Source organism: Phalacrocorax carbo, chromosome 19 (genome assembly GCF_963921805.1).
Source record: "Phalacrocorax carbo chromosome 19, bPhaCar2.1, whole genome shotgun sequence".
NCBI lineage: Eukaryota > Metazoa > Chordata > Aves > Suliformes > Phalacrocoracidae > Phalacrocorax > Phalacrocorax carbo.
Window position 1 is genome coordinate 6,678,572 of NC_087531.1, and position 9,434 is coordinate 6,688,005.

The following is a 9,434-nucleotide window of genomic DNA, read 5'->3' on the forward strand; positions in this document are numbered from 1 at the left end:
GTATTTATTATTTATGTAGTAATCTGACTGTAATCCTTATAATGGCGCTGTGTCAGAGGTCATCATCTTTGCAGCTGCTTTCCTCTTTACTGTTGCACTGGAAACAGCTTTGCCCTGTGGATACCCGGCATCTCAATGGGCCACCATTCCATTTTACAGTGTTGTGACCCAGATATCGCTGTGGTGCCCTGTAGTATGCAAAAAGCCCAATCAACCTGTTTTGGTTTTGTGCATTAAGTATCGTGTGGGATTAGTTCCAGCTGCAGTTTTGCTGAGATAGCCCGACTTCCAGTTTAGCAGTGACAGTGATTCATAAATCCTCACAGAGAAGCCTCTGACTCACAATTTCAGGTTTGCCAGCTGAGGCAGTCTGAGATGCTGCCACCTCCAGCTGTTTTTTCAGCACTGGTTTGCCATCATTACCTGACCCATGGCAGCAGAGCAGGCAGAAGGAACTGTGTGCCAGTGTCTCGGTTGCTCCAGCTGCATTCTTAGTCTGGCACTGTAGTCCAAACCCATCTCAGTCCCGGGGATTATCTCATACACTGGGCAGTGAGCCCTAACAGCTGATGTGAGGGTGTCCACGGTAGCTTTCAACACAGAGGCAAGATGGACAATTGCAAATAGAGAATCTTGTCCATCGAAGTCCTGAGGATCTAGTTCATCCCAAGTCCTATGCTGGCATCCACAAATACACTATCAAAGGCCTCCTCATTCTGCTGGCTCCCATCTCCAAAGAATACATGTTTCAAAGGACTGGCACAGTCCCCAAAGCAGGAGATGCAGCAGACAGCTTATATCAGTTCTTTCCTGATCTGCTTACTGAACTCCCCAGAGGAGAGCGTGCAGCGAGTCCCTGTTGTTCTGTGTTCTTATACAAGCAGGTCGCAGCAATTAGGCTGTATGGAACGACCTGGGAAAATACCTTGTACAGTCCAAGTTACTCAGTAGCCAGACCTGTTAACAGAGAAGGTACAGAAGCAGCAACACAACTGAACTCCATGTTAGGAATTGAAGTTGAAATTGTTTCAGGTTGAGGAAAGCAGAGTAGTTTCATTTTCTAGAATTTCCTTTTTTAGCTTGTTTCAGCATGCTTTTCAGCCTCTCTTAACAGAAGAGGTCTCAAACATCAGTCAAAATCACCAGTTAATGAGTCTTTGTCAAGCTTTTGTAGTTTTTACTTCCTGAAAGATATTAGATTGGAAGAAGAGCTTATGCCAGCACAGGAATAAGTTAAAGTCAGGTTCCAAATTGGTAGCTGATGATGTAAACAGATGTTAGGGCAAGAAATGGGCAGGATAAGTAACTGAATGTCTTTCCTCTTCATTGTCTGTTTTCAGGTTTGCAAGTGTTTGTGATCAGATGACGCGAAACTAGCGCTTAGAAAGATGTGCAGGACCTGAAATGCTCATAAGACTTGTTGGTTCTGAAATCCTGCACATTGATGCCGTAGTTGTATCACATCTTTTGTTTTGAGAAGGAAAGATAAACTGTTCTGTGGTTTAGGTGATAAAAACATAACTAAATAATATGGCTGTAAATATTAGTGCTTCTGTGTGGTTTTCTGCCACTATTGCAGAGTGGGCTGCTGCAGGCTTCGCTGAAGCGTCTCCTGCATCCATGTTCCAGAGGAGTAACAAAGTTCCAGGGAAGGTGAATGGAAAAAACCGGATATTTGACATGTAGCAGAACCCCCCATATATTTTCTGCTTAGCTGCATCATGCTGTCATAGCTCTTCTTGAATGTGGAAATAGATATTTATGACATTTAGCAGCTTCATGGGAATTAATCTATCTCTGATTTGCTGACTAGGCAAGTACAACAGAAAGAAAAACATGAGCTCTCTTTAAAGCAAGTGCCGTCCTTACAAGCATTACATGCTTAGTAACTCCCCAAAAATGGTTAAAAAAAAACCTAAATGAATTGAGCCAGACTGTAAAATCAAGTTGTTCTGATTGCCTTTCCTCTCTGTTTCCACTCCAGGAAGACTCTGCTTGTTCTTACAGTTTTAAGAGTTATCTAGAGATGTAGCCAAGCACCAAAACAGAACCAAAACTGAGGCAGAGATTAGTTCCAGAATAACTTAAATGTTCATCTTGCTCAGCTCTGTGTGGAGACAAAGTACAGCAAAAGTTTGTGAGGTCTTTATCAAAACACTGGACAGTGCTATTTCTGAATTTTATAAGACCTATAGTTTATAAGTTCGATAAAGCAGGGCTCTTAAGACTACCTGTCCTTCCTTAGGACTTCTGGTTCGTTTCCTTGCAGGTAATGGTTAACTACCAGTTATCTAATTATAAATACTCCCCCACTAAAACCGCTTTTGGTGTGTTAGAATCTATTCTGATCTTTGTGGGATGTGTAATTAGAACACTTTTTCTAGCTGGAAAACTCTCCTTGTTTTCATTGTCATCATGGGAGAACGATTTGATTTGAAGGTCAGGTTTTCTGCAGACCCACTTGTGCTAGAAGGAGGTTCTGCATGCCACTGCAAAGTTCAGCCAGAATTCTCAGGTGTTTACCAGCCCAGGGAAGAATTTATTTGGATCTCTGCTTTCTCTATTAAAAACAGCTGGTATGAAGAGGACTATATATTGAATGTAAATGAGGTAACAGATGCTTAAAATGCTTTAAAGGCTCGTTATCTGATTTATATGTAATCCAACATAGCGCTGGTCACCTGATCAGTGCTGAGTTGTTTTCTTTAAGTTTGCTTTGCAGTTCAGTTTCCATATAAAAATAATGTGGGGGTGAGGGGAAAAGTCTGAAGTGAGAACAGGAAATGTAGTCAGCTAGAGAGCGGGTTAGGCAACAGCCAGAGACACGAGATACGGTCAGGGGATGACACCTTCACATTTCTGGGGAAAGAAGTGTGCTCGAGCAGTTTGTCCTTACAGTTCCGTAATTTAAGAATACTGTTCCACAAGTTTGGTTTGTTTATTGATTTTTCTCTGGGCGTTGGTACCAGTTATGAACGAATGGGCATGAGGAATTCGGAGGTAGTTACAAAACAATAAAGTGGAAGACGTAAGACATTGTGACATCGTCCATTCCACAATCCATTTTCTGTTTCGTTTCCATTGGGCCAGGCACAGCTCGCATCTCCGTCCCCTCCTCTCCCTCTCCCCCGGGTAATGAGAGGTGATGAAGGTCCGGTTCTTGCAAAGGGCAGCATGCCGCAGAGGGCATTCAGCTCGGGGAGGAGATGGAGCGCTTTCCTTCCCGCTAGCACAGGGGAGAGCAGCGGGGTGCACAGCACCTCGCAGAGCCGGGTCCTGAGAAAATGAGCCCCCTGCAGTCACATGTAATCGGCATTTCGGTGTGCGGCGGCTTTCTGGAATTCTTTCATGAACATTTCTTTCTCTGCTGACCCTTTCCCTCATTTGCTTGCTGAAGCCCTTGTGTGGTGGCTTTATTTCTTTATTTTTTGCTTAGCTTCCCTTTTCTCTTCCAGAATAGTTCAGCACCCTCTGATGTTTCTTGACAGTGTGAGCCACTTTCACAGCCTCTGTGTCAAGAAGGTGAGCTGGATGGCATGGCTTAGTTTCCTGCAGTTCCTGTTGTGCCTGGATCAGCCAGCCTTAGGGACGAGGAAGTGCACAGTACTGCTCAGCTTTTGTAACTCCTAATTTCATTTGGAAATGTTACCAAAACAAACAGATGCCAGCAGGATGAGCATTAAGACCTGTGCAGAATCTGCTCTGTCAGAAACCAGTTCAGAGTCAGTTTTGCCTGCCTCAACATTTCGCCCAGAAGCTCATTAAAATGGATATATTCAAAGGAGACTTCCCCCCCCCCCATTAGATCATTCCTGTGATAAGAGCATTAACGAGCATATTTTCCCATAAATAAAATGAAGGAGCCTCGAGGGCAGGGAAGGTTATTTAGCCTGCAATGTTATATCCCACACTCATCCTTCCGAGCGTTGCGAGTAAGGGAAGCAGTGCACCCCTTTGTTGTAGCTGAGAACGAGCCCGAGAACAGCCTCTGACCAGCAGAATTGGCAAAGCGGGATTTCTTCCAGCTGGACATTTGTGCTGCACACTGCTTTATTTTGGGTATAATCCCTGTGGATTCAGAGCTCAGCAAAATCACTGGCTGGAGCTCACCCGGAGCTGCGCTAGCAGCCAGGAGGGACAGGGGAGGTCCAGCCCTGGCAGCACTTTTGCCAGCCCGTTTATTTGAGCTGCATGCAGCCTTGTGCTTTTGCCCACGAGCTATCCGTGTTTGAACCAATATTTGCTCACAGTGCTGTGTACCAAGATAGTCAGCAATCCCTCTGGGTGAGAGTGGAGCTGGAACCAGCCATCAGGCCAGCTTAGCAGCTCGGGTTGTTTACATTTATTTTTTTTAAATACTCTTGAGTTTCAGGCTGGTGAAAGGTGGCAGCTTGACAGCCCTGGTGAGCCTTTACCCATGCAGCAGATCGAGCAATGACACCACCAGCTTCCCCTGCAGCATACCCCCTCCAACCTGCCCACCCGCTGTGCCCCCAGCCAGGAAAGCCCCTCTGCGCAGCGGATGAGGAGCAGACCCCTCACCCGTGCAGGCCTTGGTGTCTCCCCACTGCCTGCTCTGTAAGTGACAAACTGAAATCCAAAGACAACTGGTGCTATAGTGATGTTTTTAAGGGATTGACAGCAAACTGCTATCAAATAAGCCACCAGGTTGTCAACCCACATAGGAGTGGAGGCTTTAAATGAAGGCAGCTCTATTCCAGTTTTCCTAAAGGTTTTTATTTATGAAGCCATTCTAGGTACAGATTAACTTACCCTGCCTCCTGTTTGTTATTAACTCTAGAAGGAGCTGAGATTTGAAGGGTTCATTGCTTACCCCACTGGAAAGGGGTGACTTGGTGCAAAGTGCTGCAGTGTTTTCCAGCAGCACTCCCAAGAGCATCACAATGCCTGTCCCTATGTTTCCGAAGTAACCAGTCTTTAGGGGAGGTGTTTATTCCCGCATGTCCTGCTGCATGTAAGCCCAGTAATCTCCTGCAGATACCCTAACTCGACCCAGGGGGCTTCCTGCTGCAGAGGCAGGATTGTCTAATCTTTGGGGTGTGCATAAGTGCACTTCCACACCGAGCTGAGCATGTGCTTGTAACTCTTAATAAGACCAACGGATGTCCAAAGATGCTAGAAGATAAAGAGGTGGCATAAGGAAGGCAAAAACCCTTGAAATTAACTGTTCTGGATTGGGCTGATGACCCAGTTAGCTTGATTTCCTGCTTACAGTGACTTTTACCAAGTACTTCAGGTGATGATCTGAAACCCTACTGCTTCAGAAGTGTACACAAAGAAAGGGAGCAGTTGTGATTACAGAAAATAAACTGTCTGGGCAGGAGTTGAGAATTAGTTCTGAAATTTGTTTTTTGGGTATTTTAGCTACTGAAGCTATTACTTCTGCTCTTCTGGACATCTGATGCCCATATAAATGTCCATTCTTGGGTCAGAGAGTTTCCATTTTGGATTGTCTAATGGGTACATCCTTTCAAATTGCAATGCAGATTGTAATGGTGCCCTGCCTTTCTGGTGCTTCCCCGGACTTTTGTCCTACAGCACATTAATTTCTTAACTTACGGTTCCTTATTCCCCACAATGTTTCCATGTTTGCTTGGTGTCACACACAGACATATCCTCGATCTCTGACTGCCAGCTGACAGGCAGCAGTGGAAGCCAAAGATCATATACTATCCAGTTGTGCAGTCTCAGCCCATCTTCAGACTCATTGAGCTCATTAGGGAGGAAAATGTAATCAGCTGTCCTTCAAGGAACAGGATGTGACAGGAAGCAATGAGAGTCAGCAGGTTAGTCCTTAACAGCTGTCAGAACAATGTGCACAGTACGGCAGCTCTGTAGTTCTGCTAAATCAAGTCACAGGCTTAATGGGCTGGAGTATGCACATTAAAACTGATCTCTGCAGAGATCAGAGTGTGTTGCAGTGGCGGCAGCAGATCCTACACCATCCCTGTGACCGCTTGTATTCATTAGGCAGGGAAAATAGGATCTGTGGTTTACGTGTTTAAGCTTCCAATGCTACCTCTCAGTCCTTGCAGCCCTCGTTCTCCCTTCGGAAGCTGTTATTTACTGCACATGTGTCACTGTGGATTGGGAAACGGGCAGAGAGAAAGGACCGTCCTCAAGCTGTACAAAGGCAGAGCTGAGATGGGGACTGAAGAGGTCTCATGCCTCTGCTCCTTTCAGGCTGCCTCCTCTGACCTCGAGTCCTACCAGACTGAGGGGTTTTAGGTCACTTTTAAAAGTCTGTTTATCTCAAAGTATCTTTGAAATAAGCAAAATGTTCTCTTGAACCTAAATTATCTGTCCTTATCCTGTCTCAACTCTCATTGATAATCCTCTCTGTTGCCTTTAAAAATATTTATGGGAGATTATTCTTTGGCAATGACAGTCATGTTTAATTCTCTTTTCTATTACACTGGGCTTTTCTTCTAATGATTTCCTGATATCTTGCTGTTTGGTATTGCTAGGTTTATGTATTGCGGTTTTAAGTTTTTAAATGGGTTCAGAAATACCCTTGCTTGTGGTAACTGGATACTTTTCCCCATGAGCTGTTACAGAGGTGGCTGCAAGATATCAACTTATACAAACCTATATTTTTTAGCGTTCTTATGGTGATGTCAATTGACATCACCTCCGCCTCTGTGCAGCTCTGACCACCATCGCGGCAGCTTGTGTCTTTGTCAAGCAACACCAACGCAATGGCACTGAAACATCGCTACTTTTGCATCGCTACTCTCAGTGTCCCTGGGACTTTTAAAACACTCTGGATTTTAATGACAAGCCTTTCCTGAGCCTCGCATACAAAGCAATGCAAATAAAGTTTAATAATATATAAGGCTTGATGAAGCCTTTGTCGTTCCAGTTCAGACTGTAAAACCACAGGCTGGGATTGAGGCATTCAGACCTGCTTTAGGACTGTCGTCTCCAGGTCACTGTGGGACGTGGAGGGCCTGCTGGGTTTGTGCTGGCAGCTAGCAGCAATTCTGCATCCAGCCTTGAACATAAGTGATCAGAGAGGACCGTGTTTTCTTAATCTTGGTGCTGAGCTTTGTATTACAGATTATGATAGCTGCCATTTCAGAAGGCCATATAACCCATGCTCCTGCCCCAAAAAAGGATCAACTTTTCAGGAATCATTCCTGACAGATGTGTCTAACCTGATCATAAAACCCTTCAGAGATAGGGAGGCCAACATTTCCCTAGACAATCCCTTCCAATGCTTTTCTGTCCTTACTACTACAACATATTTGGGCTTTTCCCCCTTAAATTCATGACTGCTGTTCAGCTTTGTGTTACCATGGTGAAAAGGGTAAGAAGACAGTTTCTTTTCAGTCTCTCCTTATTGTATTCATACAGGACACATTCAAGCTCTTTTTCCTTGGCCAAAATACTTCTCACAGCAGTTCTGATTAGACCTTTTTTCCATGACCTCCAGGTATAACAGCTGTGACACATTTGTTTGGAGGAGACTGTAAGATTAGGAAAAACAAGCTGTTCTTAATTTTCCTTGAAAATAAGCCATTATTGTAGCTCTCCAAGATCCATGCTCGTTATAGTACTTTGAAAAGTTACCAATCTCAAGGCACACACAATCCAAGGGAAGTCAGCTCATGTATCTTCTTTGATTGACTTTTCATCTGGGAAGATTTCAAGAGCTCTTGGCACAGCTTTATGGGACATTGAGCACTGGGACTTCACCATGCTGCAAGGATTACCTTTCCAGTTTCAGAGACCTACATGTGGGATGCGTTTACTGATGGAGGCACAGGGCTAGGAGAGACCTTCTGAGTCAAAACCAGACCTGCTGTCCACACATGGTCCTAGGAGTCCCATTCATAAAGGTACCGTGCTCCACTCTCACGGCCTCCAGTGTGTCCCCTGCAAGGCCATTCCAGAAGCTGAGTGCTCTAAGAGTTATGAAGCTCCTTTTTAATCCCAGTTATATTCATTTGTGGCCAATTTTTTTTTTCCAATTGGTTTCACGCCAACATTGTCCTTATGCTTAAATAGGCGACTCAGCTCTCTCTTGGGTGCTTTTGTGTGTAGCGATCCTATTCCTTCTGGCCTTTGTTTTGTTAGGCTAAGCAAACTGAGATCGTCCTCTGTAAAAGCTTCCTTTCTCCTTGTTATGCTTCTTGTCAAGGAATTATCTCAGCCATCCAAAATCTTTCCCACGCAAGCTATAGATGTAAAGCATCTCCCCATGACCATGTAAGTGCCATTACTTCTTAGGTAAAACCCAACTATTCATAAATGCATTTGCTGGATGTTGGAGAAGGGGCTGAAAAAGCACACGCATGCAAGCGGAACAAGGAGCAAAAAGCTTGGCGCATCTACCTGGGGGGGGTTATAATTCGACAAGGATGTTAGGGCTTATGGTGTTGTGTTTCACAAAAGGGCTGTTGGAGCCCCAGCACTGGATCCTGTGATTCATTTGGGTCTCTGCTTTGCTGTGTTGTTGAAAGCCTTTTTTAGTGGTCTGGCAAAGGGATGCAATCTGGCATTGGTCTGAACCACTAGCTCGGTAGTATCTAGGTGGAAGGAGTTTGGCAAAACCTTTCTCTGCACCACAAAAATGTTGCTTAGAGATCTCCCACCAGTCTGGGCCTGAGCCTGTTTAGCTCCTCTGTGCTGATCTTTGATAAGGAACTAAGAAATTTTTTTTTATTTTTATTTTTTCGTGTGTGTGAAAACTGGTTGTTTTTAATCTTTCTTTGCATTCAGAGCTAGAGATCCTCTCAACATGGTTCCCACCAGACTGGTGGTATTGCCCCTGCAGCCCTGCATGCTCCCAGTGAGCAACAAGTTTCTGAGGACGGTGGGTTTAGTAGGCATTACTCATGGAAGAGGTGCCAAAAGGGGCTCAGAAGTGACACTGTGACTTGATGTGCAAGAGCAGCGAATCTGCCAGCCAAAAACTTGCACCCTGCTGTCCTGCAGGTCCCAGAGATGGCCATTTAAAAGCTCTTTTAGTTGCAAAAGCGTGGAGCTCTTTTTTGGGCAGATCTGTGCTATAAAAAACAATTGTGTTTTTTGTAGCTGTGTGTAGGTTTGACACCTGGACAGGGGACATCTGAGGGCTCAAACCCCATCCTCCTCCTTCCTGAGGGGGCTGCAGGTGATGCTGAGCCAGGGAGCTCCTTGCCAGTGACCAAAGTATGTTCCTCCATCTGAAAGGAGTGGAGATGGGGAGGGAATCGATGACAAAGAGAAAGAAGGATTGTGGCAAGGCTTTGCTCAACTTGAGGATCATCCTGCTATGCTTCAGGGCTCAGGCTCCACTCCCCAGTCCCATGCCCCCAGCCCCATCAGGGTTCAGCCCGCTTTGGGCTGTGCTGTTGGGAAGACAGTGCTGAGGATGCCCACGTCCCCTTGCTCCCCTCTAAAGCCTCTCAGCACGAATGTGGTACCAG